The sequence below is a fragment of the Coenobita brevimanus genome, chromosome 60 (genome assembly GCF_032717465.1).
Source record: "Coenobita brevimanus isolate Jiangsu-jjx chromosome 60, ASM3271746v2, whole genome shotgun sequence".
Lineage (NCBI taxonomy): Eukaryota > Metazoa > Arthropoda > Malacostraca > Decapoda > Coenobitidae > Coenobita > Coenobita brevimanus.
In genome coordinates, this window is record NC_137013.1 from 15,656,448 (window position 1) to 15,682,347 (window position 25,900).

At 44.6% G+C, this 25,900-nt stretch overlaps 1 pseudogene; it reads right to left on the reverse strand.

Moving 5' to 3' along the window:
• Positions 1-5,577: 5,577 nt before the first annotated feature.
• LOC145403298 (uncharacterized) lies at positions 5,578-6,628 on the reverse strand (annotated as a pseudogene).
• Between the last annotated feature and the right edge of the window lie 19,272 nt (positions 6,629-25,900).

Genomic DNA, 25,900 nt, shown 5'->3' on the forward strand with positions numbered 1-25,900 from the left:
CAGTAGAAGAAATAGCAAAAGAGCCGTCAGAGTAGAAAAGAGGAGGGAAGGATGATGAGGTAAAGTTGGTAGAAAGGTTTTTGGCAAGGTGCCAGAAGGAGCGGGAAGAATTCGAGTTGGAGAGTTGAGAGCATTTAGTAGGGATGAAATTATTTTTTGCAGTGTGAAGAACAGACTTAGCACCATTCTAGGCAGAAACATAAAAAAGATGTGATTCAGTGGTGGGTTGCCTCCGGTACCTTTTATAGGCTCTCCTTGTTGCGGACAGCATTGGAACATGAGTGATTAAACCAAGGCTTTCTTGCATTAGTCATAGGATATGAGAAAGGAATGTATGCCTCCATGCCCGAGAGAATAACCTTCGTAATGTGCAAGGCACACTCAGATGGCTCCCAGCCATGGAAGCAATAATCATTCCAGGGAAATCAAAGAAGTACTGCCTGAGGGCCTCCCAATCCGCAGCTCCAAAGTGCCACAGACAATGTTTCTTTGGAGGGTCCACAGGCCATACCGGAGTGATAGGACAGGTTAAAGTAACAAGGTTGTGATCGGAGGAGCCCAACGGAGAGAAAAGATTAACTGTTAGCAGAAGGATTAGTTATAAGGAAAAGGACAAGTATGTTGGAGCTCTCTCCAAGGCGGTCAGGGATACGAGTAGGGTGCTTTACAAACTGCTGTAGGTCATTAAGGATAGAAAAGATGAAGACTTGTTCACCAGGTGGATCAGTGAAAGGAGAGGAGAGCCAAAGGTGGTGGTGAACATTGAAATCTCCTTGAGTGGAGATTTCAAAGAAAGGAAAAATGGATAGAATGTGTTCCTTCGTAGAAGTCAGGTAGTTGAAGAATTTTTGATAGTCAGTGAGATAAGTGAACAGCCCAGATATATTTCATCAGAGAATGATAGGAGAGCCGAAGCCAGAGAGTAGAGAATTCAGAAGAATCAAGTCCAGGAACATGAGAGCAAGATAGGCCGTTGCATACATATACGCAACATCCACCTTTGTCTTAGAAATGAGTATAGAGAAAGTAGGAGGATACATACAAGGGTTTACTGTCAGTTGCCTCAGACAGCTGAGTCTCAGTAAGAAATAGAAGGTGAGATTTAGATGAGGAGAGGTGGTGTTCAACAGACAGAAAGTTAGAGGTAAGGCTGAGAATGTTGCAGAAATGAAGAAGTAAGTCAGATGCAGTAGCACCTGTCCTAAGTGGTTAAGTGGTTAAGGTGTTCTTTCCTGGTGTGCCTAACTATGATAACATCATCCAGGTAAGATTGGCACATCTCCCAAGTGAACCCTCGCAAGACCAACTCCATTATGTGGGAGAAAGTGCCCAACCCATTACACAAGCCAAAGAGGAGGACGTTGGATTGCAGAGACATCTGCCATTGGTGGAGAAGACGGTTTTCATGCAGTGCTCCAGTTGGGTGGGTACCTACCAGTAGCTAGAATGCAGGTCAAAGATGAAGAACCACCACGCACCATACAGAGAATCTAGAGAGTTGTCAATTTGATGAAGTCGCATGGCATCTTTTATGGTTACATCATTAAGCAGGGGGTAATTGAAACAAAGCCTTGTGGATCCATCTTTCTATCTTACTAAGACTATGAAGGAAGACCAAGAGCTGTTGGATGGTGTCACTATCCCTGCATCGAGCATCTCCTGAACCTGGCGGTCTTCCTCTTGGCACTGCACCAAGTTTTTCTGGTGCAACGGCTGGTGTATGGCGGGTCCTGTAGTGTGGATGGGGTAGTGTAAGACCTTGTTCCAGTCCAGATCTCCCTGGTACTAGGCGAAGACCTCCTGTGTGCTGGAGGAGTAGCTGTTCCAGGTTTTGTTGGTACTGGGGGGAGGGGATGAGAGGGAATGTCGGGTAGAGAAGGGGTGTTGGGAGCAGGAGTGTTCGTTGTGACAGGAGGTTCTTGGAGGGCATCAACCATCTCCAGTTCTCCTACAACTAATCCTTTGGGGAGACTGAAGGGTTCATCGTAGATGTTCACGACTCTGACAACGTTGAGGTTGGGTGGGGACAACCGCCCGGGAAATTAGGCAGTTAGTGGTGAATGGCTGGTCCATCTGCTGAGAGAAATGCAGGGGTTGCTGGGGTGAGGCACTCAGTGATACTGAGGTGTGGTGGTGAGATGGAACAGTGGTGTTTTATTTTTTTGGTGATGGCCTGCATCACTGTGTACAGGCCAGCTGGGTGAGGGCTGGCACCGAATCAGAGCCACCTGTGCTGGCAGTCAATGGTGGCTCCTAGCTTCTTTAATAGGCCCAGCCCAAGATAGCCATAATACGATGTACATTTGGAACTGAACACAATGAACAGATGGTGTGCATGGGCAGATAGTTCTGGGGTGGAGGCGAGTTTCTCCCTTCAGGGCCAACAGCTTGCGGAGGGGTTTGAAGGCTGCCTAGTGTGTACAGGCATGAATGCGCAGTACCTGTGTCCACTAGGAGCTGCACAGGAACTCCCAGGAGCTTGATTTTTGTACAGACTGGTGTATTGAGTTGGTCATTGGTTGCCTCTGCCAGTGCCAAAACTGACAGGGGAGGGCCTAAAAATCTTGCCCAACTTCTGAGGTCCCCGTCTCTTCTATGAGCACCTTCTCATCATCGAGGAGGGTTGTTGGATCCCCCTTGACCTCTGATCCTAATTCAGCGTTCTCCATCCGGGTGCCATTGTTGGTTACACAACATTGGGGCCGGTCACTGAGGGTGGGCCCCATCTATTTGATCAGTTACGTGGGGCCTTGATTTGTTCCAGCATATCATGCAGGGTGCAGGAAGCACTACAAGCCTTGAACTACCAAGGGTTGATCAAGATTAAATTGTCTTGCCCCGGCTGCTTCTCCTGTGGGGAGGGGGAGATATAAGGATAGAAGGGGTAGTTTGCACTTCACTACTCTTTGGTCTTCTGACCCAGTTGAGTAGGGATGCGGCACACACCCCGAATCTGTTTCTGTCTCCCAGTGTGTGCTGTTAACAGCCATCGGATCATTATTATAGCCTGATTAAACCCTTGTGTGTTGTAAATGGTAAAATGTTCCCAGACTGCACTCGGTAGGACACGTATAAGGTGAGCAAAAATATGTTGGTTTTGTTACTCCTCAGTGATCACAGACGAACATTGTGAGCTTCTGCAAATCTGCTAGGGTATCATCAAGGTGTCCCTCGATCTTCATTAAGTTCAGTTGTGACAGCAAGATGACCAGCCCAAGGGATGGTTGGACTGACTTGATGACAATTTTTCTGAACTGTGCCCATTTTAGGGCTGCATAAATTTTCCCAGCTACCAGGGAAGCAACTTCCCTAATTGGGTTAGTAATACAGCAATCTTCTGCAAATCTTCCTCATATACCGAATCCAACACCTTTTGACCATTTCCATAATTATAAGTTGTAATATCATACAGCTTGAAGCGTACTTGGGAACGGGGATGTGGGACCTTAGCATCATCATGTTGGTGTCTGTGTTACTGTGTGCCTAGGTAATGGAAACTCTGCTTTGTCGTCCTTCCATATTTAGAACCACTGCTAGCCACCAGTGTTGTGCTGGAGTCCTAGTCTAGTGGGTTCTTCTAAACAGAGAGGAACAACAAAGGAGGCTTCAACACACGTTACGAGCACAGGGTAGATGCAGAAACTCCAGATGGCAGGACAAAAGATTTATTATTCCACAAGTCTCTATATACCACCTTACATCCAGTACCTTGAGTTATAATATATACAAAAAATGGTCAGTTGGGGCAAAGGGGAATTGGGAGGGGAGATCTGGAAGGGATGTCCTACATATAACACTGACACCAGTCACAAAGATCTCTCTGGAAAAGGATGAGGACGAGTTTTGTCTCTAGGTCTGTAGGGAGTGTTGGGGTGAAGTGAATTATCTGAGGTAGGACCAAGGGGAAGACAGACTACGACTATAGCTCCGGCACAGTGGAGACCCAATGACTGTCTGTTTGTCTGTCTCTCTCTCCCTCTCTCTTTCTCTTTCTTTCTCTCTCTCTCTCTCTCTCTCTCTCTCTCTCTCTCTCTCTCAGCCTGGAGATAGAAAAGTGTGGTCTGTACCCAGAGTTGGTCTAGCAATGAAGTTAGAAGGGACCCAAGTTAGTCAGGACAACAAGCTTATTTTACTAAGGCCGGGATTCCTTTTCCATTGGTAGGAGGGCACTCTTTACATATGTGATGGGATGTATGTGTGAGGGGAAGAATGACTCCTGCCGGACGCTGGGGGGTGCGTGGTCTGATATTCCTTCTGCACTGCCGAGCCACCCCTAGAAAACACACTGGAACACTGGAACTCCTGCATTGCCAAACCATCTCTAGCAACCTCAGTCGTGCCACGTCTAGCAAGCACACTGGAACACTGGATCTCCTTCTGCATTGCCAAGCCACATCTAGCAAGTTCGGTTGTGCTGCCTCTAGCAGGCAGTAAGCTAACGAACCCCCTCTGTCATTGGTACTGGTGGCTTGGGTTGTGATGGAGGCGGTGAAGTGACTCCGGGCTAGAGGGACTTCAGGTCGCTGGGTGCTCTGATGTGGACACTCGTATTTCAGCTACCTGGTGGTGGTTTTTGATTGCCGTTCAAGCCGGGTATGTGGTATATTTTTCTGTCTGAGCTGGAGTCACGGATATTTAAATATGTATTTAATCATAACGTATTCAGATGATGCACCATGATCCAAGCACACAACAGTTTACAAAAATCACTTATCTAGCTTTTAAACACACACACACACACACACACACACACACACACACACACACACACACACACACACACACACACACACGCACACACACACACACACACTCATGCTGAAACCATTCTGTTGATTCACAGGGTGGTTGGGAAGTGCTTCGTTTGATTCCTATTTTCTTAAACGTTATGGTTTTCTTCTGGTGTGTCCATGTTTAATGAGGATACTAATGGGAATAAATGCAATAGACTAAGATATATTTTAGCCGTATATGATTCCGTAGCATTAACTCTTGCAAGATAAATTAAACATGACAGTCAAGCCTCTTTTAGTCCATAAAGTGTGTACGTGCGTGTGTTGCCCCGTGATAGAGTGGGTCGTCCATCAAGAAAGGCCCCTGTTGAAATCTCGGGCCCCGATGCAGATGGGCTAGATTGTGGTTTCCGAATGGTCCTGATTATGCAGCTGTTGCTGTTGTTACTGCTTCAGAAGCTGCTGTTGTTGGTGCTGCAGCAGTTGCTATTGTTACTATTGTTGCTGCTGTTGCTGATGCTGTTGATTATGCAGTTGTGTTTTGGTTAGCTTCAGCTTCTGCTGCATGTGCTGCTCTGCAATAGCTGCCGTGCTTGCTCTTGCAGCTCCTGCAACCGCTCCTGTGGCTGCTGATGAGGTTGATGGTGCTGATTCTGATGCAGCTGCTGCTATTACTGCTGCCACTATTGCTCCTGTTGGAGTTGACACTGTCGCTGCAGTTGCTGTTGCTGCTGTTGCTGTTGTTGCTGACTTTTCTGCTTTTTTTTACTGTTTCTGTTGTTAATGATGATGATCTTGTTGTTTTTGTGTAGCTGCTATTGTTGCTGTTGTTGGACTGCTGTTGTTATTGCTGCTGCTGTTGCTTATGTAGCAGTTGCTGTTTGTGCAACTGCTGCTGCTGCTGCTGCTGTTGGTTGGTCCTGCTGCATCTGCTGCTGCTGTGATAGCTGCTGCTGTTGCCGTTATTGCAGTTACCCTTTACATGCTGCTGTTGCTGCTTCTGCTATTATTGCTGCTGCTGTTGTTGCTGCTGCTGCTGTTTCTGTGTATTTCTGCTGTTGTTGCTGCTGCTGCTGTTTCTGTGTATTTCTGCTGTTGTTGCTGCTGCTGTTGTTTTTCCTGCTTCTGTTGTTGCTGCTGCTGGATGTATTGCAGTTGCTATTGCTGCAGCAAGAGCTTTTGTATTTGCTGCAGCTGCTGTTATTATTGCTGCTATAGGTGTTACTGTTGTTGCTGCTGCTGCAGCTGCTGCTGTTGTGGCTGCTGCAGCTGCTGATGCTGTTGTTGTTGCTGCTGGTGCCACTGGTGTTGCTGCTGCTGTTGTTGCTACTGCTGGTAACATTGCTGCTGCTGATGATATTGCTGTTGCTGCTGCTGTTGCCCTTGTTGTTGTATTTACTGCTTCTGTTGCTGTTGGTCGTGCTGTTGCTGCTGTTGCCACTGTTGCTGCTGTTGCCACTATTGCTGCTGCTGCCACTGTTCTTGCTGCTGCCGCTGGCTGCTGTTGCTGATGGACCTACTGCTGCTGTCGCTACCACTGCAGCTGCTGCTGTTGTTGCAGGTGCTACTACTGTTGCTACTGGTAGCACTGCTCTTGCTGTAGTTGCTGATGCTGTTGCTGTTGTTCTTGGTACTGCTGCACCTACTGCTGTTGTTGTTGCTCCACCTGCTGCTGGTGCTGTTGCTGCTGCTACCGCTGCTGGTGCTACTGCTGCTGCTGTTGGTGCTTTTCCTACTGCATTTATTGCTGTTGTTGTTGTTGTTGTCTCATGGTGTTGCTGTCTCTGATGTTGTTGCTGATGATGTTGCTCTTGCCTTTGCTGTTGCCTTTGATGATGTTGTTGCTACTCTTGTTGCTCCCTCAACTGCTGCTGGACATGTTCTTGCTGTTGCATTTGATTCTGTTGCTGGAGTTGCTGCTAGTGCTGCTGCTGCAGTGATTGCCTCTCTGCAGCTGCAGGCATTGCAACTGCAGTTGCTGCAGTTGCTGCTGTTTCTGTTTCTGCAGTTGCTGCTGCTGCGCCGCTGCTGTTGTTGTTGCTGCTGTGGCTGCTGAAGTTGTTTGTGCTGCCGTTGCTGCTGCTAATGATGATGATTATACTGCTGTTGCTGCTGTTATGGAAACTGTTGCTGTTACTGTTGCTGTCACTGCTCCTGCAGCTGCCGCTGTTGCTGCTGCTGCAGCAGTTGATTCTGTTATTGCTGTTAGCTTTGCTGCTGTTGTTTTTATTGCTGTTGCTGCAGCACTTCTTGCTTCTATTTTTGCTGCTGCTGCTGCAGCTGTTACTGTTGTTGCTGCTGGAACAGGTGCTCTTGTTTCTGCTGTTGCTGCTGTTGCTGTAGCTGTTGTGGTTGCTGTTTTTTCCTCTGCACCTGATGCAGCTACTGCAGCAACAACTGTTGCTGATGTTACACCTGATGCTGTTGCTGCAGGTTCTGCCACTGCAGTTGGTGCTGCTGCTGATGATACTGCTGCTGGTTTTGGCACTGTTGCTGTAGCTTCTGGTGTTGCTGCTGTTGCGATGCTGTTGGTTCTGCTATTACAGTTGCCACTGTTGCTGCTGATGTTGTTTCACCCGCAACTGCTTCTGCAGCTGTTTCTGCAGTTGTTGCTGCAACTGCTGCTGCTGCTGAAGCTGTGACTGTTACTGCTGCTGCAGCTGCTACTGTTGTTGCTGTTGGTGTAGCTGCTGTTGCAGCTATTGCTGTATTTGCTACTGTTGCTGCTGTTGCTATGGCTGTTATTGCTGCTGTTGTTGTTCTTGCTGTTGCTGCTGCAGGTGCTGATGTTGGTGCACCAGCTGCTGCTGTTTTTGCTGCTACAGCTGTCGCTGTTTCTGCACCTTCTTCTGCATTTGCTGCTGCTGCAGCTGCAGCTACTGTTTCTCATGTAGTTGCTGCAATTGCTGCAGCTCCTGCTGTTTCCGTTGCTGCAGCTTCTGCTGTTGCTTCTGCTGCAGTTGCTGCTGCCACAGCTGCTACTGTTGCTGTTGCTTCACTTGCTGTTGCTACTGTTGTTACTGTCATTGACATTACAGCTCCTGATGTTGATGTTAGTGCTGCAGCTTTGCTGCTACTGTTGCTGCTGCTGAAACTAATGCTCTTAAAGCTGTTGCCACTGGTGTTGCAGTTTATGCTGCTGATTCTGCTGCAACTGCTGCAACTGCTGCAGCTGTTGCTTTTGCTGTTGTTGCTGATGTTGTGTCAGGTACTGTTGTTGTTGCTGTCGCTGCTGCTAATGCTATTCCTGCAGCTACTGCTTTTTCTGCTGCTGCAGCAGCTGCTGGAGCTTTTGTTGCTGCTGCAGGTGCTGCTCATGCTTTTGTTCCCGCTGCTGTATTTCATTGTTCTTGTTGTTGGTCGTGATGGTGGTAGTGCTGCTGCTTCAGCACCTGCTGTTGTTGTTAATTTTGCAGTTGCTGATTCTGTTCTACAGCTGCTGCTGCTGCTGCTGCTGTTGCTGTTTCTATTGAAGCTTTTGCTGTTGCTGCTGCTTCAGTTACTACTGTCACTTCCGCTGTAGCAGCGCTGTGGCTGTTGCTGTGGTTGCTGCTTTGGCTGTTTCTCTCTCTGATGCAGCAGCTGCTTTTGTTGTTGTGTCTGCAGCCTGCACTGTCACTGTGCTGAAGCTGCTGCTGATGCAGTTTCTTTAATGCTGTCCCTGCTGTTGCTTTTGCTGCTGACGTTGTCACTGTGGCCCCAGACTCATCAGGATGTCAACCTACACGACTGAATGAAGCCGGCCTCTTCAAATGGGAACTCCAAGACGTTCTTTGCAGAAATTATGTTCAAATTTGTATTGTAATATTAAGGTGCAGAAGGAAAGTGTGTTGTGGCGGTGGGGGATGCATAACGATGAAGGCATACTGATTCGTTATGTGAGTTGTGTTTTGTGTTTGTACTGGAAGAAGGAAATCTGATGTTCACACCGTCCTGTAGCTAGTTACCTTGCAGACATATGAAGCGAAGAGACTGTGGTAAATCTACCTGCATGAACCAGACTTTAAAATTACAGTTAGGGAGGAGGCGCAAGAAGAGGATGACAATATGGAAAAGAAAATGGTTAGACGGTGGATGAAACTGAAGATGAATGACGAATTTAAAGCGGAGATTTAGCTATTTCACATAATGTTGTCAGTATGACAGCAAGATATTCTGGTATATATCCTTAAAATACATACAGTACTTTTTATATATAAGATGACATTAATTATTTCGGGTAAACGGGTTTTTCGCAGCTCAGCCGAGTCATCTGACTTTACCTATAGCTGCAGCTAAGTGCTCTACTGCATGAAAAAGTTAATACCTTAAACTTCAGCCTTTCTGTTCAGATATCAGCTGAATTATGCAGTCGAATCTAGATGATATATATTATCTCATAATGAAGAGACTCCAATTTTTTTTACATAACACGTTCCAACAGCACTGACAACTTATAGCAGGTCAAATAGAAGAGTAGCTGCTGTAGTTTATATGTGTTTGTATATCTTAACAGATTATTATACTCCAGCACGCAGCACGAGGGGATTATGTGTTTGATTCTGTTTGCCTATTTGTCATCTGTTACTGTAGATATAGAATGGAATAGCACCAGACTTGGAACAGCATTTGAGGAGTATCAGAGGAAAGGGTGACTGATTACTGGGTGAAAAGGGTGATAGATCATTGGCCAAGGATCAGATCAACTTAAAGAGTTTTGATCTGGTTTTCATCAAATTTGTTTGAAGGGTTGGCGGGTTGGAAAGAGTTAATTTAGTTCTGGAAACAATTGGTAGAAAGTGAAGACCATAGGAAAGGTCAAAATTTCGGCGTTTAACCCACTTCGATGAAACTTGGTGGAAGGTTTTATTACTGAGGATGAAATATTCAAGTTTCAGAATAAGTTAGTGAGTATATAGGTCATAGGGTAAGGTCAACTTAAGCAGTCTTAATTCAGCTCAGCCCAAACTTGATGGATGAGTAAGGGTAAAATATGGATGAAATATTTCGATTTTGAGAGATATCTCAGAAATCAGGGCACAGGGAATGATCTTATGGTCAGCCTTATGACCCCAACACAACCATACACACCTGTCGTGTCTGCACACTCTGCCTATCAGTTTTGGAGCATGGCGACGAATCACGCCATAAACAGTTGATCAGATTAAGGGAAGGTGCTTCAGTTCATCCTTTAGAGCGTTTGTACCGCGTTATGTCGATCATCCCAGTTGTGCCTTACATTCATGGACAGGGGACTGGCTCTTGAGCCAGAGTCCGTCATAACTGTTACATACTTATTTCAACAATATCTAATTCCTCAGTTGTGGAGGCACATTAAAATGTAGGGGTTAATGAAGGCTTTGTTAAACCTCTTTATATGGAAACGTCTTTTCTCTTCTAAGTAAAATAAATTGATGGTGGCAAGAAAACCAGAATACAGTCCGTCAGTGCAATGAATGGGTTAACGACGGCTCAATGGGTGGTTGTGTATTTTGTTCTCTGAATGCTGTTACTTATTACTGCCCATTCACTTTTACTGCTGACAGGGGACTTTCTAAGGTATCATATTTTATTTAACTGAAAGTGCATCCTCTTCACGTTTAACGTATATTTTTTGCTGTGTCTTTGTCTGTTTGACCTCTACAAAAATTAAGGGGGAACTATCTAGAGGGCTTCATTGCAGTTTAACTGAAGTAATTTTTTACGAAATATTTAATGGCGTGAATTAAAGCTGCTTAAGTGGTAGCCCTGCATGCCAAGAGTAGAATTAATCAGGTCAACATGGTGTAGTTGGTGGCCAATTACGACAGAGCTTCTGATTTCCATCTAAAACCATACCAATACTTAGAACTTAAAAGTCAATATATGAAGTTAATGGTGAAGCCTGGTGAGCAGATGGGTCGGGCAGGGAGGACTGGGAAACGAGATGAATGAATGTGGTGGGTGGATGTGGTTGGAATTGATGGCGGAGGTAAGTGGGTAATGGGAAAATAGGTCCATGAGGATTAGTTCCAAGGGCTTAATAGGTTCTTGGTAAAAATAGGTCCAGGCGAAGATATCTCTGATGAAATGAGTCCACAGGGGAACACAGGTGCAGTGGGTAAAATAGGACCTCCAATGTTGTCTTGCACAGGTCAGTAGCCTCCCCCAGTCCAGGCAATACCAGTAAACATGGGCATAGGTTTTTACCCTGAGAATATCCGGAACCATGCTAATACGCCCTAAAGGATATCAGACAAGAACGTGGTATTTGCACTTCACCAAATGTTCTTAACCCAAGGAATTACTCAAGTTGATCCTAATGAAAGTTGAGATTTGACAGACATACTTGTTGCTGGAAGCTATTATCTTGCCTCTTGATAGGTTGTCATTTTAACTAAAACCAGCATTATTTACTGAAGGGTTGTATACAAAAAGGATGTTTGTTTTAGCATGTGGTCTGCAACATAGCAAAACCACCACTGAGAAAGCTCCTTGTATGATAGGAATGAAAACATCCTTTTTAACTTTTGTTCTTAAGATTGTTTCAAGTGAGCTGTTTCTGCTTCTGTCAGTGCAAGAGATGCTTGTGTCACGTCTTAAGAACACACCTAATCTTAAGAACACAGCCATATTATCGCACCTAACGTTTCTTTGATGCTGTATCTTCTCTGGCTCTGGCATCATTATCAAGGGCACCAACAGTGATGAAAGGTAGTAGGAGATGGTTCTTCTACCAAATACAGATTGGTGTTTCCCTACGCCACCAGTCTCCAATAACAGTTTAGGTATTTGGAGTGAGGCCAGAAGATTTGCAGTAAACTCAAAATCAGTTGGTATACAGCAGAAGATAAGCCAGGGAGAAGAGAGGTTATCAATGATGGCACCGACAGAGCTGATTGTTTCATGGACAGGAAATGCAGGAATGGCACAGGAGGCTTTGCAGTGGTCTAATCAACAGGTAAGGTTGTAGAAGGTAAAAGAAAATGATTGGGAAGAAATTATGTCAATTGAAAAGACTGTGGTGGTTTCAACATTTCCCGTTTTCATTGCACTCAGTATTCCCGTGACACTGTCCTTTCCCACCAGCATAAAAAAATCCAATGGAAAATGTTAAATTCAGGCATAATTTCTTCTTAATTTAAGCCATTTAAACAATGAACACTTGGAAATTTAGCGGCAGTGAGGAATATGGATAATGTGATATATATCTTATATAAATAGCGAGGCCACAAAAATTAAGAGTTTTCCCAGAGGAATGCCTAAATTCTTGGATGACTTTGTAAGCCTAGATTAATGTAATTTCATAGAAACAATTGTACTTTTTATTACGGTATGTTGTGATAAAATTCTATTTCCAAGGTAAACAAGATTTGTTTTGGGTATGGATTATGAGAAAGGTTGTATGGAAAGCAGGTGCAGGAATTAACTGGAAAGAAAATAAGAGGCTGATGGATTTGGACTATGCTGATGATATTGTACTGATTTGCGGAAGTATTTACGAGATGCAGAGGGTGCTTGATTGTCTGATGGAGGAAGCAGAAAAAGTTGGATTGGTAATAAATTGTGGAAAGACTGAAATTATTAATATGAACGTGGAGAACCAAATCGACTGTGTAATTGGAAATAATGTGGTGAAGAATGCAGAAAATTTTAACTATCTGGGAACGATTGTATCATCTAACGGATCATTAAACAATGAAATTGAGGAGAGGATTAGGCAGGCTTGGCGAGCTGTTGGAATGTTGAAATCTGTTTGGAATAATAATATGCTTTCGGTGCATACTAAAGTAAAAATTTACAAGTCCATGGTTAGACCAATTTTAATTTATGAGCACGAGTCATGCTACAGTACAATTGCAACAGATCAGAAAGTATTAGAATTTGAGCATAAAATACTAGAAGGATTCTTGGGGTACAGTGGCAAGACAGTTACAAATGAAAGATTAAGGGATATTACGAGAGTGGAACCACTTCATGAATATGTGAGACTGTCTCGCTGGAAATTGCTGGGGCACATATATAGAAAAGAAGGCAGTTTGATATAGGATGTGCCAGAGTGGACTGCTAGAGGAATAAGTGGAAGAGGTAGGCCGAGGGAAACCTGGTTGAGGACAACGAAAAGAGAAGCGGGAGAGGAGTGTTGGTGGGACTTTAAGGAGATGGCAAGAGACAAATATTGGAGGAGAGAGTTCATCGAGGCCCTATGCATCCCGTGGGGTGCTACAGGAAATGACTGTTTGACTGATTGAACAAGAGCATGTCTTTTTCTATGTAATGTCTTCAATGAGTTCAATTTCCATTTGTCTAGTTATGGTTTTTATTTAACGTGGAGATCCGCGTGAAATTAGCTTCCAAAGTAGATTTTTTTGCTAATAACAATTATCCTACTACGTTGTTTCATATGATGGTAAAAGAAATCTTAGACCAGAAATTTTGATATTCAAGACAAAGAGCAACCGTAGATAAGAACAGCTAATACATTAGGTTCCTCTTCTGTGGTCATGTTAATTATAATGTTAAAGTCATCTTTTGAAAATAGTGAACTATGTCTACCCTCATGTCTTATTTTGGTTTGACTTTGTTAATAATTTATTACTGTATGTTAACATCGTCGATGAAATGATGATATATAAAAGCCGTCATGTTCGACCATTGTATATTTGTTCCATTGTTCTCACTTTACAGCTAGATTAAGTGGGAGGTCAATTAGGAACTTCAAAATTCAAGTGTCCGAACACAAGGGCTTGTCTAATAGAACATTTTTGCCAGTGTCAAATCCAACCATTTGGCTTTTAATAGGTAGGTGCGGGCACCTATCATCCACCCACTTAGTGTGGCGGTACTCAGTTTTAACCCGCCGCGTCCTGTCATATTTTTCACCAATGACCCCCCCAAATCCTGACAGATTTTTGACCTCAACTTTTTAAGAGAAACATCGAAAATTCAGTAGAAAGTGCTCACCTGAGCTTAGAAGTGCCCTATACAGGTGGCCTTCCCCTCACCTGGTACCGTCTTCTCTCGAGCCTCGCTCCAGAGAAGATGTTCTCTATGGGAGGGGAAACTATTCCAAACCACTCGGAATAGGCAGATATTTATTTATTTGGTATGAATTTATATGCAGTACAAGAGCATATTGGTTTTCACACAATAATATAGGCGATATAAGAGTTGTTTCACTCATCAAACACATCAACATACCGAAACTTCCTTGGCAACATTACCTCCTCATCACTTCAGCTTGTTTCTTCCTCTAATGCCACATGATATTAGCCTCCACATCGGGAATCACTTTCACCTCGAATTTCGTCGAGGAGAGACCGTGGCGTGATATGTCTTTACTGGCCAGGTCACTGCTAACAGGTGAGTTGCTGAGAAAATGGCATACGTGGTGGGGTCACGCGGGTCCAAGCAGTGTCGCTGCCTGGGGTTGGGTAGAGGAAAGTCTCCCACATATGCCTACCCAAAAATCACCTGCAAAACTTGAAAAATGTGGAAATGACGAACTTTGCAATTGCAAAATGTTTACAACATTTCATTGGGAGTCACCATGACAAAACGTTGCAATGTGTATACACGTTGACGGGACGCCTCGGGTCAAGGGTAGCTCTACATTGAGTGACAGGCCAAATGATTTCCTGTAACCCAGGAAATCATTTACGACGCTGGGTGGTAACCTTATAATTAACCAACATGTGTTCCCTACGTAAGAACATGTGTTCCCTACGTAAGGGTTAGTGTCCCTCCCCAGAAAACAACCAACTAAAAATACGAACAAGAAGCCTCAGATCAGGACTGCCCAACAGGTGATTACTAAGGACCGAACAAAGGACATGGTGTGGATTGCAACATGGAATGTATGGGGTGCAAATGATGAGGTGAAAGAGAGAGAGAGATTGTCCCGGTGCTTGAGGGTGCAAAAGTGTAAGTATGTGGCTTAAGTGATACTAAATAAGGAGGTGATAGTGTGAGAGAATGGGAGTATGGATGGGGTATATGCATGGGTGTGGGTGAGAATGAAAGGGCAAAATAAGGAGTGTGTACCGTTGTGTGCAAGAGATGGAAGGAGAATATAAGAGAATATGGATCAGTTGGCTCAAGAATTGTATGGGTAAGATTGAAAGTTCGACTACAAATGTGGGCGATTGTGTGTGTGCATGTGCCAATGCAATATCGTGCAAGAAGAGTGAAAGAAGAGTTCTGGACAAATGTGGAAATGTGCATGGAAAAGTTTGAAAGGAATGAATGTTTTTGATTGGGGATGTGAATGGAAATGTAGGGAATGTGAAGGTGGATGGAATAGTGGGTGATTGGGGTGTGCCTGAAGAAGTGGATAAGAATGGTAGTGCTCTAGTGGACATTTGTTTCGGGAGGGGGTTGGTGACAGCCAATACCATCTTCAGACACAAAATGATCCACAGGTATATGTCGCAAATGATGAGAAGGGTGGGTGGTGAACTGATTGAATGGAAGGCAATGATTGATTATGTGTGTATGAATGAAAGAATGAGAAGGTGTGTAATAGATGCAAGAGCATATAGAAGTTTGGGGAAGTGGACTGTCTGACCACCAACACCAAGCGGTGGTGAGAATCAAGGTTCAAATGAAATGAAGGAAAAGGAAGAAAGGAAGGGTAGGAGGAAGTAGTTCTTACAAGGTGGGTGGAAAGGTTACAATAGGATGGAAAAAAGGCAGAATATAAGAGAAGTAGAGGAGCGATTGGAGAAATATGATTTGGAGCAGATGGGGGATGTGGAAGGTGTGAGCAAGATATTCACAGAAGAAATATGTGCAGCATGTGAGGTGGTGTGTGGGGTGAAAAGAAGACGAAAAAGGATGCAATAAACAGCATGGTGGAATGAAGAGCTAAGACAGGCTGTGGCTCATAAGGAGAAAGCATATAGTGAGTGGATGAGAAACAGGGGTGTGGAGGAAGTTGAGAGACAGAAGAGAGAGTTCTATGTAGAGGGGAAGGGAGAGGTGAAAAAAATTAGTAAGAAGAGAGTGGATGAGGAATTTGGAAGGAATTTGAGTGTAAAGTGGAGGGAATGTAAGAAAATGTTCTGGAACGAGGTAAAGAGATTTAGACAGGGTGTTAATGAAGGTAGTCGGGGAGTGAAAGATAAAAATTGTAGGTTACTCTTTGAGAAGGAAGAAAAGGTGAGCAGATGGAGAGAACTATCTATCTATCTATAGCCCGACGCCCTAATCCCGCAAAGGGTGGCCGCAGACAAAACGCCTCCAAGTCACTCTGTCACCCACCATTTGACTCCCCTCCCCCCAACTAACCCCCCCCTCACTCATATCCCTCTCAACTCCATCCCTCCACCTCATCTCGGTCTACCCCTCCCTCTTCCTCCCTCCACCTCACCTACATACACCCTCTTAGTCAGTCTTTCATTCTCCATTCTCTCCACATGTCCAAACCACCTCAGTGTATTTCTCCTAATCTTTTCAACCACATCCACATCTACCCCACAACGTTCCTTCACTTCTTCATTCGTCAACCTGTCCCTCCACGTCACTCCACATGCTCCTCTCAAGTAACTCATTTCCACTGCTCTCACTCTTGACTTGTTCCCCTCTTGCAATGTCCACGCCTCGCTTCCATACGTCAGGGTAGGGATCACAATACCATCATGCAGTGACTTCTTAACTATGGAGAGAACACTTTAAGGAATTGTTGAACACAGAAACTGAAAGTACTGCGAGTATAAATGGCTGGGGAATGGCAGGGAGAAGGAGGGATGTGTGAGGAGAGGAAGAAATCTGGAAGATGGATGTTGTGGAAGCAATGAAGAAAGTCAAAATGGGGAAAGCCCCAGGATTTGATGGAGTATGTGGTGAAATACTGAAGCATGGGGGAGAAACAGGAGTAGAATGGATATGAAAGATGTGCAGATTGGCCTGGGAGGAAGGTGAAGTCCCAGAGGATTGAAAGTCAGGTATAATTATTCCCCTGTACAAAGGAAGAGAGGAAAAAGAAGTGTGTTGTAATCATATGGAACAGTATATGGTAGGATATTTATTGACAGAGTTAGGGAAATAACAGAGGAATTAGTTGGAGAAGAACAGGAAGGTTTTAGGAAGGGAAGAGGTTGTGTAGATCAGATATTCATTCTTGGGTCTTTAATGGAAAAGTTTCTAGAGAAGGGAAAGAAGTTGTATGCGGCTTTCATGGATTTGGGGAAAGCATATGACAGGTAGAGAGACAACGACTGTGGAAAATATTAAGAATACATGGAGGAAATGGGAAGCTGTTGAATGCCGTGAGGAGTATATATGGGGGTGCTAAGGCTGCAGTGCGTGTGGACAGTGAACTGAGTGAATTTTTCTATTTGAAGGTTGGATTGAAACAGGGATGTGTCATGTCTCAATGGTTGTTCAATCTTTATATGGATGGGGTTATAAAAGAGATACAAGGTAACGCAGTGGATGTTGGAGCAGCCTTAATGAGAGAGGGCAGTGTTTGGAAACTTCCTGTACTGCTGTTTGCAGATGATACTGTGTTGTTAAGTGAAGACAAAGGGGAGCTGCAAGGCTTGAATGAGTTTGGAAGATTGTGTAAGAAACGGAATCTAAAGGTGAATGTCGGGAAGGGTACAGTTATTGTCTTCGAGAGAACTGGAGTCACTCAATGTACAGTGAGGTAGGATGATGAGGAAAAGGAAAATATGAGAGTGTTTAAGTACTCAGGTAGTGTGATGAGTAAGGATGGAAGTTTAGAGGATGAAGTGCTTGAAAGGGTACAACCAAGAAGAAAGATTGTTGGTTCCTTGAAAGCACTGATAAGAAACAAGGAAGTGAGCATGGAGGTGAAAAAGTTATTACATGACAGTATTGTAACTCTAATGTATGGAAGTAAAGCTTGGACCTTGTTAGACGGACATAAGTCAAGAGTGAGGGCAGCTGAAATGAATTATCTGAGAGGAGCATATTGTCACGGGGTTTTTAAAAGTAAACAATATTAAATGATAATGTTCAATAATTCTGAAGAGCAGTACAATGAATTGTCTTGCTAAATCAAGCAATGATTACTTTATGCAAGCTTGCTTCGCCGATTATCTAAGAACGAGAATTTATTAACTTTCTCAACAGTACACAGTAGAGACCAATTCCTCACAATTGCGTTTATTAGTACTGTTAGCCTCTGGAGAAAGTGACTTCACACCTGACAATAAATAACTAATACTATTAATGATATCAGGTTCTTGCTGATGCGTTAACTCCTAGAAGGCACAACGGATTTTAAGCTTAATACAACAAGACTGGCCTAAGTACCAGTTATGAATAGCAAAGCGTTTATGGAAGCTAGGAGCTATAAGGGTAATAAGCTTAAATATGGAGAAATGAAACACGAGTTTACATTACATTAAGCTTGAGAAAAAGAAGTTAAATTTATTGATTACAAAGAAATAAATTTAACGTTACATTTCAAAATGAATTCAAAATAAGGAGATTCCAATCACTCACTCACTCAAAAGCTAGACTCTTAAACCTAGGAAAACAACATGCGGCGCACCCGGCCGGCATGTGAGGGAACAGCACCTTAACTAACTTAAGTCTAGGAAAACGAAAAGAAATACTGGTCAAAGAGTGGACTAAGCAGATGACTGGGCGTCGTCACTGGAAGGACACTGCACTTGCTTAAGTCTCTCGCCGATCACACTACGTGGAAATCAGGAACGCCGACATTACGCTCTGCCCCAACCTGTTTTTGTGGCGCTCACACCTCGACTGACTAACTCGTAGGAAAGAAGGGAGCGCTGTGGCCGCATTTCTAACGGCTAGAATGAGCGAAACACGCCCAAAACAAATTGCTCAGCGGAAGCGCTAATGTCTCACACAAAGACAATCACTTATGACAGTGAAAAATTGATTTGAAAAGACTCCCGACCGAATGAGCGGTTAACTGAATGATAAACTGGGATTCCACTAGAGTTCGCGGTTTCCCACAAAAGCCAATGTCACTAGCCGACTCGTGACATTACGCCCCATAAAAATCAAATCTTTTTTTCTTCAGAAAAAAGATTTCAATATACATACATATAATTCCTAACTCAGTCACACAAGATTCACACTGAGGTGTGTGTGCTATCCTGTTACAGGAGAAAGTCGCAGTCACCAGTGAGTGAAAAAAAAACTCGTATTTACGTTAACAAAAGCAAGCTTGAGGGAAAAACTCTGTGACGACAGTGAATAATCCTGTACTCAGGTCAAACTGAGCGAAAAGTTCGCTACATTTATGTTAACAACTAATTGTTATGTAGCGTAATGTATGTAATACACGGTGTAGGTGTGAAAGTTGTAGTGTAACTGAACCTACATGTAAAATCATGTAATACAAATTTATAGCAAATAATGACAACGAAGCAGAAGAGAAGAGGCGGCAGCATGCGACAGGGACGACCAGCTAATCTGCACGGCAATGCTGCACTCACCAGCTGCACCTGCGAAAACAATCAAGGTGGAGCATCAAAAGTATCATTTCTCTCTCTCTGCCTAGCAGTCAGTACTTATGTTACAAAAAGTACACTATTTACATTATTAACCAGGAAACGCAGGCGTGAGGGTTCCTAGCGGGGAAGCTCTAACCTGGCATGCACCTTGCTCAACATGCGGCGCACCCGGCCAGCATGTGAGGGAACAGCACCTTAACAACATCCCATCACCCAGTCCCCAGAAGCTGGCATGAGAGTTCAAAATGCGGCGCACCCGGCCGGCATGTGAGGGAACAGAACCTTAACAACATCCCATCACCCAGTTTAATGGTTAAACCCTAACTCTACATTTATGATTAATGACAGGAAGCTGAGAATCGCCATGCAATCTCAGGCAGGTCACGTTTTAACACCCACCGTGGGTGTGAACACTCATGTGGATATTGTGCATTCTCCGGGAATCCTCAGAGAGGCCCACAGCTCGAGACGTTCCACAAGGTAATTCATACACAGCCTCGGACTGTCTCTGCAGGGTTCTCAAACTTCCCTCTTAACTTACGGTACATATGTATGTACAGGCCCTGGACATGATATGTCCTGAGGGGCCAATGGGCGAGACATCAGGTCTGCACCCACTTCACCACTACCCTGTCTCTCAACTGACTCAGAGATTACGGGTGTGGTTGCAAACGGCACAGGAAGGACATGTCCCTGATTAGTGGTATGTGGACACACATTGCAGGAACGCACAAAACTATCTATGTCTCATCCCATCCCTGGCCAGAAAAAGTCAGCTCGGATATGGCCCTGGGTCTTCCTTTTGCCCAGGTGACCTCCTGAGGCTGAACAATGACCCCATTCTAACACTGCTAGGCGGTACTTGGCGGGAACGACAAACTGCAGTCGAACCTCGCCCTCGGGTGTTCGTGACTCTCGGTAGAGCCGTCCTTGTTTGTGAAGGAACTTGGCTCGACCTCCCCGTGAATACTTAATCACTCGACCCTTTTGTTTCTTTCACACGACAGCAAGTGTCGGGTCAGAATGTTGTTCATGAACAACAATTTGGCTACACATCAGATCTTGTGGCGATTCAATAGTCACTGGGGTGACACAGTTTGGAGCCTCAGCCATGGCTCATGTTACTGCAGCCGAAGTCTGAGTAGCGTCATCTTCGGTGCAACTATACTTGGCACCGGGAATATTGCCTATGATTAGGTCAAATAAAGGTTCTGGCATGACAACTGTGACTGTCGTACCAGTGTAAAATGGAGATGCCACCTGGATACATGCCTCAGGGAACAATCTCACTGATCCATCAATAAGGTTTGCATGGATCTGTCAACCTGTGTACTGCTCAGGCCAAACTAGACTCTGCTTGACAGAGCAACCTGAGGATCCATTATCTCTCAGGACCTTCACAGGAATGTCTCCCACAAACCCTGGCTGAACATGGAAGGCACTGTCACCTGTGGGAGGGCCTGTGGAGGAAGCAGCTAGCCACTCATGAGGCTGCTGAATAAATGATGTGGCAAACATGGTGCCTTGTGAACTAGATACTTGAGGGGTCGTACTCATTGCCTGTGGAGATGGAACATTGGCCATCTGTGGAGGGGGGTTCACTGTCGCTGTGGGACTAGTGAACTGTGGGGGAGTACCTGTACTGGTAGGGACGTGACCACCGTGCTGCTGTTGAGGAATGAAGGCTGCGTTCGCCACCTGCCTCCTCACTTGAGCTGGTGGTGAAAAGGACAGTCCCGACGGTCGGTAGCTTGGCTGATACTGCTGCTGGCTAGGGTACCTGTTGTACCGCTTTCACTCAGGTTTCTGAGTGTTTTGCCCCTGGTCCTTCTGCGGTTTTGGACCTTGGCCATTATTCTGAAAAGGGCCTTGTTGCTGGGGTTCAGTCTGAGACGGTTTCCCAGATTTATCAGGTTTTCTGTTCCAGGTATGCTGCTTGCGAGTTTGATACCCTTACGCAGTAAAGAATGCATCAGCCTTCTTCACCATTTGGCTGGCATCTCCCACCTGGCAGATCTTAAGCTGAGCCACAAGTTCAGTAGGCCACGACTTTTCTAGCTGCGTGCGCAGCATAAGGTCAATTATCCCCTCACGCGTGGAAGGAGTTTCATCTTTCTCCATCCACTCATTTAGGTAAGCAGTGAGCCAGTCAAGAAACTGAACAGCAGTCTCTTTATCCTGTAAACACACCCTCATGAACTGACTCTTGGCGTCGTCAACTGGGAGACCATACGCTTTGATGAGTGCGGCCTTCATCATCTCATACGTGAGATTGTCTCCACGAATTCTGTGGAGAATATCAAGGGCAGGGCCCTCAAACAGGCTAAGAAACTGAAGCCGCTTAGCTGCATCATCCAGCTGGTAAAGTTGAGCCATGTCTTAAAAACGAGCTATGTATGGCTTGATTTGCTCACCATCTTTGTATGGGGGAAGCTTGATGTGTGGGGTCGCCATAACATGTGCAGGGAGAACGCTCGTGGTGCTTGGACCAGCTGCACCAGACGTGTCTGAAGCCAAGGAATCTCACCTGAGCTTCAACATTTCATATTCGTGTTTTTTGCGTGCTTCTCGTTCGGCACATTCGTGTTCTTGTTCTCTCTCTCATTCCTCACGCTGTTCTCGCTCGTGTTCTAAGTCAAGTTTGCGCTGTTTTCGCTCGTATTCGCGCTGTTTTCGCTCGTGTTCACGCTGTTTTCGCTCGTGTTCGCGCAGTTCTCGCTCGTGTTCGTGCTGTTCTCGCTCGTATTCGCGCTCCTTTTCACGTTCCTCACGCTGAATTTGACGGTCTTCACGAGCATCACTCTCGCACTGCTGTTCATAATTAAACCAAGAGAGGACGAACTCCTTGATTTCAGTTACGTCCGTAAGACCCATATCTTTGGCTTCCTGTACATAGACGCTGGGCGACATGATGCTAACTCAATCTAAGTACTAGCGACTCAGTACTGACTGCGATTTTTTGCAATGAGAAATGCCAATACAAAAAATAAAGAATATAGGCACAGGTTAATGGTGACCAGTTTTATCTAACTAAACTGGTAAAAAAAGAAAATTAAACAAACAACTGACTGTCAAAACTATTATGTAAATTAATACCCCCCCTGGGGGTAGGGGGGTTTTCACCCCCCTAGGGGTAGGGGGGTTTTCAAGAATACTCCCCCAGTATCCCTGCTTGTCGTAAAAGGCGACTAAAAGGGTTGGCGGAGGGTTAGTGCCCCTCCCCGGAAAACAACTAGCTAAAAAAACAAACAAGAAGCCTCGGACAAGGACTGACCAAACGATGACGACCCAGGACCGGACAAAGGACTTGGTAATGAGTACATGGAATGTAAGAGGAGCGAATGATGAGGTGAAAGAGAGAGAGATTGTCCAGGTGTTTGAGGATGCGAAAGTGGATGTATGTGGAATAACTGAAACAAAATGGAGAGGAGAAAGTGTGAGAGAATGGGAGTATGGATGGGGTATATGTGCAGGAGTAGATGAGAATGAGAGGGCAAAGGAAGGAGTGTGTATAGTTATGAGTAAAAGATGGAAGAAGAGCATAAGACAGTATGGATCAGTTGAGTCAAGGATTGTGTGGGTAAAGTTGAAAGTTGGAATACAAATGTGGGCGATTGTGTGTGTGTATGCGCCAACGCAAGATCGTGCTAGAAGAGTGAGAGAAGAGTTCTGGACAAATGTGGAAGTGTGCATGGAAAAGTTTGGAAGGAATGAGAGAGTGTTTTTGATTGGTGATATGAATGGTAAAGTTGGTAATGTGAAGGTGGATGGAATAGTTGGTGAGTGGGGTGTGCCTGCTGAGATAGATGAGAATGGGAGTGCGTTAGTGGACATTTGTGCTGGGAGGGGGTTGGTGATAGCCAATACCCTCTTCAGGCATAAAATGATCCACAGGTATACATGGCGAGTGATGAGAAGGGTGGGTGGTGAACTGAATGAAAGGAAGGCAATGATTGATTATGTGTGTGTGGATGAAAGGATGCGAAGATGTGTAAAGGATGCAAGAGTGTATAGAGGTTGGGGAGTGGACTTTCTGACCACTACTTGGTGGTGGCCAGAATTTGGATGCAAGTAAGATGGAGGAATAGAAGAAGGGAAAGACGAGAGGAAGGAGTAGTTGCAAGGAGAGTGGAAAGGTTACAAGAGGATGAGAAAAAGGCAGAGTATAAGAGAGAAGTGGAGGAACGATTGGGCAAATATGAATTGGAGCAGATGGGAGACGTGGAAGGTATGTGTAAGATATTTACAGAAGAAATATGTGCAGCATGTGATGTGGTGTGTGGAAGGAAGAGAAGACGGAGGGGGGTGCAAGGAACAGCGTGGTGGACAGAAGAGGTGAAACAGGCTGTGGCACAAAAGAAGAAAGCATACAATGAATGGATGAGAAACAGAGGCGTGGAAGAAGTTGAGAGGCGGAAGAGAGAGTTATATGTGGAAAGGAAGAGAGAGGTGAAAAGATTAGTAAGAGAGAGTAAGAAGAGAGTGGATGAGGAATTTGGAAGGAATTTGAGTGTAAAGTGCAGGGACTGTAAGAAAATGTTCTGGAGAGAAGTGAAAAGAGTAAGACAGGGTGGAAGTGAAGGTAGCAGGGGAGTGAAAGATAAAAATGGTAGATTACTAGTAGAGAAGGGAGAAAAAGTGAGCAGATGGAGAGAACACTTTAAGGAATTGTTGAACGTAGAGGATGGAAGTAATGCGAGTATAAGTGGCTGGGGAATGGCTGGGAGAAGGAGGGAGGTGAGAAGACAGGAAGAAATCAGTAGGATAGAAGTTGTGGAAGCAATGAAGAAAGTTAAATCAGGGAAAGCCCCAGGAATTGATGGAGTGTGTGGTGAAATGCTGAAGCATGGGGGAGAGATAGTAGTAGAATGGATGTGGAAGATGTGCAGATTGGCCTGGGAGGAAGGTAGAGTCCCGGAGGATTGGAAGTCAGGTATAATTATTCCCTTGTACAAAGGAAAAGGGAAAAAGAAGTGTGTGGTAATCACAGGGGCATTTGTCTTCTTAGTATAATAGGAAAAGTGTATGGTAGGATACTTATAGACAGAGTTAGAGAAAGAACAGAGGAATTAGTTGGAGAAGAACAGGGAGGCTTTAGGAAGGGAAGAGGTTGTGTAGATCAGATATTCATTCTTAGATCTTTAGTGGAAAAATTTCTAGAGAAGGGAAAGAAGTTGTATGCGGCTTTCATGGATTTGGAGAAAGCATATGACAGGGTGGATAGACAAAGGATTGTGGAAAGTGTTAAGAATATATGGAGTAGATGGGAAGTTGTTGAATGATGTGAAGAGTACTGTATTTACGATGGTGCGAAGGCTGCAGTGCGTGTGGATGGTGAACTAAGTGAATTTTTCTCTTTGAAAGTTGGTTTGAAACAGGGATGTGTCATGTCTCCATGGTTGTTCAATCTGTACATGGATGGGGTAATAAAAGAGGTACAAGGTAGGGTTGTGGATGTTGGAGTGGCCCTGGTGAGAGAGGATAGTGTTTGGAAACTCCCTGTACTGTTGTTTGCAGATGATACTGTGTTGTTGAGTGAAGACGAAGGGAGCTGCAAGGCTTGGTGGATGAGTTTGAGAGAGTGTGTAAGAAACGGAACCTAAAGGTGAATGTAGGGAAGAGTAAAGTGATGGTCTTTGAGAGAGGTGAAGTTAGTGAATGTACAGCGAGGTTGGATGGTGAGGAATTGGAAAATGTGAGTACGTTTAAGTATTTGGGTAGTGTGATGAGTAAGAATGGAGGTTTGGAGGGCAGAAGTGCTTGAAAGGGTACAGCAGGGAAGAAGGTTGCTGGTTCCTTGAAAGCAGTGATAGAAACAGGGAAGTGAGCATGGAAGTGAAAAAGTTACTACATGACAGTATTGTGATACCAACTCTAACGTACGGAAGTAGCTGGACATTGTTGGAAGTACACAAGTCAAGAGTGAGAGCAGTGGAAATGAGTTATTTAAGAGGAGCCTGTGGAGTCACGTGGAGAGACAGGCTGACGAATGAGGATATAAAGGAGCGTTGTGGTGTGGATGTGGATGTGATAGGAAGCGTTATGAGGAACACACTGAGGTGGTTTGGCCATGTGGAGAGGATGGAGGGTGAAAGACTGACGAAGAGAGTGTATGTGAGTGAGGTGGAGGGGGGAAGAGGGAGGGGGAGGCCGAGGATGAGATGGAGGGATGGGGTGGAGAGGTATACTGTATGAGAGAGGGGTGTGTGAGTTGGGAGCAGGGCAGTGAAATGGCGGGGGACAGGGCGACTTGGAGGCGATTTGTTTGTGGCCACCCCAAACGGGATTGAGGCGTCTGGCAATAGATAGATAGATAGAGAATAAAAATGAATCAATAATCAACAGTAAGATAGTGCCTATAGACTTTAATGATAAATACCTAAGTATGAACGAGTGAATATTATCTCGTGAATAGCTTTAGAGCTAGGAGTTAATATCCTGGCGAGGTCGCAAATTGTCACGGGGTTTTTAAAAGTAAACAGTATTAAATGATAATGTTCAATAATTCTGAAGAGCAGTACAATGAATTGTCTTGCTAAATCAAGCAATGATTACTTTATTCTGGCTTGCTTTGCCGATTCTCTAAGAACGAAAATTTATAAACTTTCTCAACAGTACACAGCAGAGACCAATTCCTCACAATTGCTGTTTATTAGTATTGTTAGCCTCTGGAGAAAGTGACTTCACCCCTGACAATAAATAACTAATACTATTAATGATATCAGGTTCTTGCTGATGCGTTAACTCCAG